Consider the following 6,084-nt stretch of genomic DNA (forward strand, 5'->3'; position numbering starts at 1 on the left):
TTAGAGACATGAGCCCTTTGGAACCACAGGCAGAGGTCAGAGGTGCCCTAGTAAAAGCAAGTGGCTCTCTCCCAGCTGGAGGCCCCCTCTTGGTCTTACCTCCTAGAGCTTTCCTTCCTTAAGAGACTCCACCTTCTAGGCAGGTTGGGGATTGCTGAGAGGGCCCTCCATGCAGGAGACAACCCCCCACAACTTGGAGGAGACAGAATAGCTCTAGGGAGGAAGAGGGCCATGGTCCCTGCAGAGACCCAGGGGCCCAGGCCTCCTTCCTTCCCATCTTAGCAGGAAGCATTGGCTGGCCCCATGGCCCGGCCTGACCTTGTGGCTTCTCAGTCCTTGATCTACATTCAAGGAAGGGTCAGGCAGTGGGAAGCCAGAGAGAGGAAGGGGAATGAGGGGGAATGGGTAAGGCTCAGAAGCAGGGAGAGGTCCTGGAGATCTGGATTCTGACTTGTCACCTTTACTGGGCATCTACTGTGTGCCAGGCTCTGTCCCAGTTTTACATAGATTATGTCATTTAGCCCTCAGCCCAGTGCTGTGCTGTGGCATTATTATTCTGCTCTGACAGAGAAGGAAACTGAGACTCAGAGGCCTTATATAACTTGCCCAAGGTCACACAGCTTGTCAGGAGTGAAGCCAGAATCCCAGCCCAGGTCTGTCGGCCTCCAGTGGGTTCTCCCTGCTGCCAAAAAGTCCTCCTCCTGGAAAAGCAGGTCTGGGGTTGGGGTTTTCAGTCGGAGCTCATCAGGATCCCCAGAGGCAAAGCTATTGTCATCTGCCTTCCTCCTCCTCACCCATCTGCCAGGCAAGTCGCAGGTGAGCACCCCCACCATGGCCCCTGCCCTAGCCCCAGGTGCCCGCTCTGCTTTGCCTGGCTCCCGCCTCTCCCTGGTGCCCCCAAGGTGGCTCTGAGGTCACCCCACACCCCAGTGCCTCCATTCTGCATTTCTACATCTCTGAATGCTTGGGAAAAACAGGAGAGAGGAGGTCAGTTGAAGGTTGGAAATGTGGACTCTGACTATAGGTAGAGGATTCGGGGGCCTGGTTATCTTCCTCGGTTCAAATGAACCCTTTCCCCAGCTCCCACCCCCTCACCCCCAGAGACAGCCAGAGCTTTGCTTAGTTAATGAAATACAAAAGAAGGAATCAGGGGTGGGGGGTGGCTCCAGAGCCCTGGAAAGCGAGGGAGAGAGAAAAAGTTGGGTCTCTTCCAAAGAGTTAATGTTCCACAGTATGATCGATTAGGTGTCAGATGTAATTTCAAACCAATACAAGATGAATGGCATAATTTTCCCTCTCTCATTTTAGACAGAATTAAGAATCCATTAGCTAACACAAATTTTTGGCAAGTTTAATAGGAGCTCAGATCTACATTCGGAGGAAATGCTCCCCAAAGCCTGTTTCAAGCTTTCACTTCTCAGGCCCCCTGCCTCCAACGTCCTCTTACCAACCCACTGTTGTCTGTCCACCCACCACCGCCACCCCCCCAAGCCTCATGCAGCCCCCACTCCCTTCCTCTGGTCCCCCTACATGCCCCTCCCCAAGCCAGCCCAAGATTAACTGGCCTGACCCCTCTTCACAAAGGCCGGGCCTGCCCACCATTGTCTTTCAGTGGCAATGGGTGGGGGAAATGGGTGGAGGGGCTGGCAGTGGGCCCAGGAGAGGGGAGAGGTTGCTGAATTGGCCCTAGGCTGCAGACAAACCCTAGGGAGAGGGGTAAATTGGGGCCTTGGGCAGTTTGAGTCTCAGCTACTCCTCAGTTTCACCTCCGGAAAAGTTGTTTTTGTCCTCAACAAAGCATTACCCAGTTCATAGGGAGGACACAAGCCCCATCATTGTTGTCTCTTATAGTTACATATATTAATTCACACAGTTAACCCGAGGTAGGAAGAACAACTATCATCCCATTGTATACATGAGGAAACTGAGGCTCAGAGGGTTGGACCTTGGCTCTGCTGTTTGCTCTCTTACTAGCACCTGAAGGCACTTACCTCTGGGCCTTAATTTCCTCATCTATGAAATGGGAAGAACATTTAGTACCCAGCTCATAGGATTGTCCTAAGGAACAAATGAGATAGTACACATCAGGGCTTTAGCACAGAGCCTAGCACATTAGGAGTGCTTTCATGACTGCCCACCTAGGCAGAGGTGCCGCGTGTCCGCCCTACGCCAGCCTTGTGCTGGGGGTTGAGACCTGGAACACAGCCTGAATCAGCTCTAGCCTCAGCCCGTCAGATTCACAGACATGCAGACTGACCCCTGCCCTGGAAGACAAAAGAGGCTGGAAAAAGAATTATGGTGGCTTACACTTACCAGGCATTTATGCTATGCCAAATATGGGAGCAAATCCTTTGTATATAGTAACCTGTTTACTCCTCACAACCACCTTATCAGATACATACTATTATCATCACCCCCATTTTCCAGATCAGGGAACTGAGGCCCAGAGAAGTAAAGTAACTTGCCCAAGGTCACCCAGCTACCAAATGGCAGAGCTAGGATTCCAATTCAGGCAGCCTGATTCTAAGGCCTGTGTCTCTTAACCCCAATGGATGGTGAAGCATGAGGACGTGATAGACCCTGCTTGGGGTCTAGGAATGCTTCTCAGAGGACAGAAGGCTTGAACTAGGTCTATTTTTTTTTTTTTTTTTTTTTAAGACAGAGTCTTGCTCTGTTGCTCAGGCCGGAGGGCGGTCGTGTGATCTCGGCTTACTGCAACCTCCACCTCCCGGGTTCAAGCGATTCTCCTGCCTCAGCCTCCTGAGTAGCTGGGATTACAGGTGCATGCTGCCATGACCAGTTCATTTTTGTATTTTTAGTAGAGAACAGATTTCACCATGTTTCCCGGGCTGGTCTCAAACGTCTGACCGCAAGTGATTCACCTGCTTCGGCCTCCCAAAGTGCTGGGATTACAGGCGTGAGCCACAGCGCCCGGCGCTGAACTAGGTCTTGACTGATGAGTTGGAGTTTGCCAGGTGGGCAAGGAGAGAAAGAGCATTCTAGGCGGCAAGAACAGCATGTGCAAAAACACCGAAAGGAGGCTCAGCATGGGAGGCAGTGAGTAACGCGCTTCTTCACCAAAACATGGGGTTCGTGCAGAGGATGGCAGGAAACAAGGTTGGATAGGCAGGCCTGATGCTTCATTCTGACAATCCTTCTCGGCAAGTTGGGAAGTTCTTCCTATTGTCTGACTCCTATAGACAGCTTTGCATGCTGTGCTCAATAACTATGATTTAAATCACATTGTCATAATAATAGTCATAGCTAGCATCTCTCGTGTGCCAAATGCTTTATATTGATTATCTTGTTTCTCCTTTACAATAACCACATGAACCAAGTACTATTATCCCATTTCTCGGATGAGCAAACAGAGGCTCGGAGATGCGAAATAACTTGGCCCAAGAGAGACAGCTAGAAAGTGACAGAGCTAAGTTTCAAACCCAAGTCTGACACCAAGCCCAAACTCTTAATCGCTTGCTTGCTGTGTCCTGGTAGGCAATGGGGGAACTTTGGAGGAATTTTCAGCAGTGAATTGAGTTTTAGAAAAAGAATTCTGGCAGAGTGTAGAGGTTGGATTGGAACAGGGTGAGACTGGAGGCAGGGAAGCCAGCAGTGAAACTGTTTCTCTTGTCCAGATGAAAGTTCCAGATGGAGAACGATGGGAGGAAAGGCCCTTCCTTATCCATGGGGATGAAAGAGAGGGCCTTTTGGAGCCCAAGGAATAATAATCATACTATAGACAGGGCGCAGTGGCTCATGCCTGCAGTCCCAGCACTTTGGGAGGCCAAGGCAGGGGGATCACCTGAGGCCAGGAGTTTAAGACCATCCTGGCCAACATGGTGAAACCCCATCTCTACTGAAAATACAAAATTAGCCGGGCATGGTGGCGCATACCTGTAATCCCAGCTACTTGGGAGGCTGAGGCAGGGGAATCTCTTGAACTTGGGAGGCAGAAGTTGCAGTGATCTGAGATTGCGCCATTGCATGCCGGCCTGTATGACAGAGTGAGATTCCTTCTCAAAATAATAATAATAATAATAATCATCATCATCATACTATTAAGTGCCTACCATGTCCTCTGTAAGGAAGATTTTTTTGTTTTTTTTTTTTTTTTAACATGGAGTCTCACTCTGTCGCCCACGCTGGAGTGCAGTGGCGCAATCTCTGCTCACTGCAAGCTCTGCCTCCCGGGTTTACACCATTCTCCTGCCTCAGTCTCCCAAGTAGCTGGGACCACAGGCGCCTGCCACCATGCCCGGCTAATTTTTTGTATTTTTAGTAGAGGCAGGATTTCACTGTGTTAGCCAGGACTGTCTCGATCTCCTGACCTTGTAATCCGCCCGCCTCAGCCTCCCAAAGTGCCAGGATTACAGGCGTGAGCCACCACACCCAGCCAGGAAGTATTTTTTTAAAATAAAATAAGATAAAAATATATGCTTACTCTGTGCCAGTGAGCCATTTCCAACTTGCACATGCTGCAAAGCAGATATTATTAGCCCCATTTCACAGATGAGAAAGCCGAGGCTCAGAGAAGTTGACCAACTTCAGAGCCAGGACTGGCCTAAAGCCCCAGCCTTTCCCTTCTCCCACACTGCCATAAGGTGATTGGGCCATACATTAGAAGTAAGCTCTTCCCTCTCGACCTGGCTTAATATTCCCTGGGTACATGTGGAGCTGGTCCTTATTTTGGCCCCAGCAAATGGCATTGAGCTGAGGGAGGTAGAAAAGGGATGAAAGGGAGTGGAGAAGAGAAACTGGAGAGGAATGAGGTCTGGAGTTCTGAGGATCTGTTGCTGACTATTCAGGAAGATGTAAAGGAAGGCACACAGGAAGATTAGTGGATTTAATTCTCTTAGCCCTTAAGAGGAGAAGACACCTCTGCCGGGCACGGTGGCTCACGCCTGTAATCCCCGCACTTTGGGAGGCCGAGGCGGGTGGGTCACAAGGTCAATAGATCGAGATCATCCTGGCCAACATGGCGAAACCCCATCTCTACTAAAAATACAAAAATTAGCTGGGCGTGGCGGCACACGCCTGTAGTACCAGCTACCTGGGAGGCTAAAGCAGGAAGATCGCTTGAACCTGGGAGTCGGAGGTTGCAGTGAGCCGAGATGGCACCACTGCACTCCAGCCTGCAGCCTGGTGACAGAGCAAGACTCCATCTCAAAAAAAAAAAAAAAAAAAAAAAAAAAGAAGACACCTCATTCCTTTACTTCATTTCCTAACTTTTGGTAAATCCTTCCAGCTGTCTAACTCCTATCCCTCCTAATAGAGTCACAAACCACCGCAGTTGCCAGTTTGAAGGAAGAGCTCCTATCCATGCTCCCTACCATGAGGGCATACTTCATCCTTTCTTGTGGAGTAGGAAGTAAGGAGATGGGGGAGTATTCCACCTACTTTTATTTTTTGAGATGAGGTTTTGCTGTGTTGCCCAGACTGGTCTGAAACTCCTGGGCACAAGTGATCCTCCCACCTCAGCCTACCAAGTAGCTGGGACACAGGCATCATGCCAGCTCCTCTACTTACTTTTATATCAATTAATACCCAGAGGAAGCTAGGTTCCCAGAGTATTCCACCAAAAAGGAGGAAATGACCAACTCTTGCCCCAGTAGAGAGAAGACAGAAAAAGCTTGGCACCAGGTGGGTCTCAGTGCCTGCCCCTCAAGAATGGTTGCCACTTTTGAGATCTTTGATCCCCATACCTTTATTATTGAGTCCATTCATCTATTTGCTCCACATTTATTTATTGGGCACCTAATATGTACCTGGTCCTGTCCTAGGTGCTGGGAGTGCTACTAAAAACAACCCCCAACCCCCACCAAGGAGCTTGTGTATGAAGTGGGGGGAGATAGACAATGAACATAATAAATGTGTAGAATACATAGTGTGTTAGATGGTGAAACATATACGAAAAAAGAAAAAAAACCAAGGAAGGTGGGCCAGGTGTGGTGGCTAACACCTGTAATTCCAGCACTTTGGGAGGAGGCTGAGAGGGGCAAATCACTTGAGGTCAGGAGTTCTAGACCAGCCTGGGCTAAGATGGTGAAACCCATTTCTACTAAAAATACAAAAAAAAAAAAAAAA

The sequence above is a fragment of the Hylobates moloch genome, unplaced genomic scaffold, assembly GCF_009828535.3.
Source record: "Hylobates moloch isolate HMO894 unplaced genomic scaffold, HMol_V3 SCAFFOLD_10, whole genome shotgun sequence".
Taxonomy (NCBI): Eukaryota; Metazoa; Chordata; class Mammalia; order Primates; family Hylobatidae; genus Hylobates; species Hylobates moloch.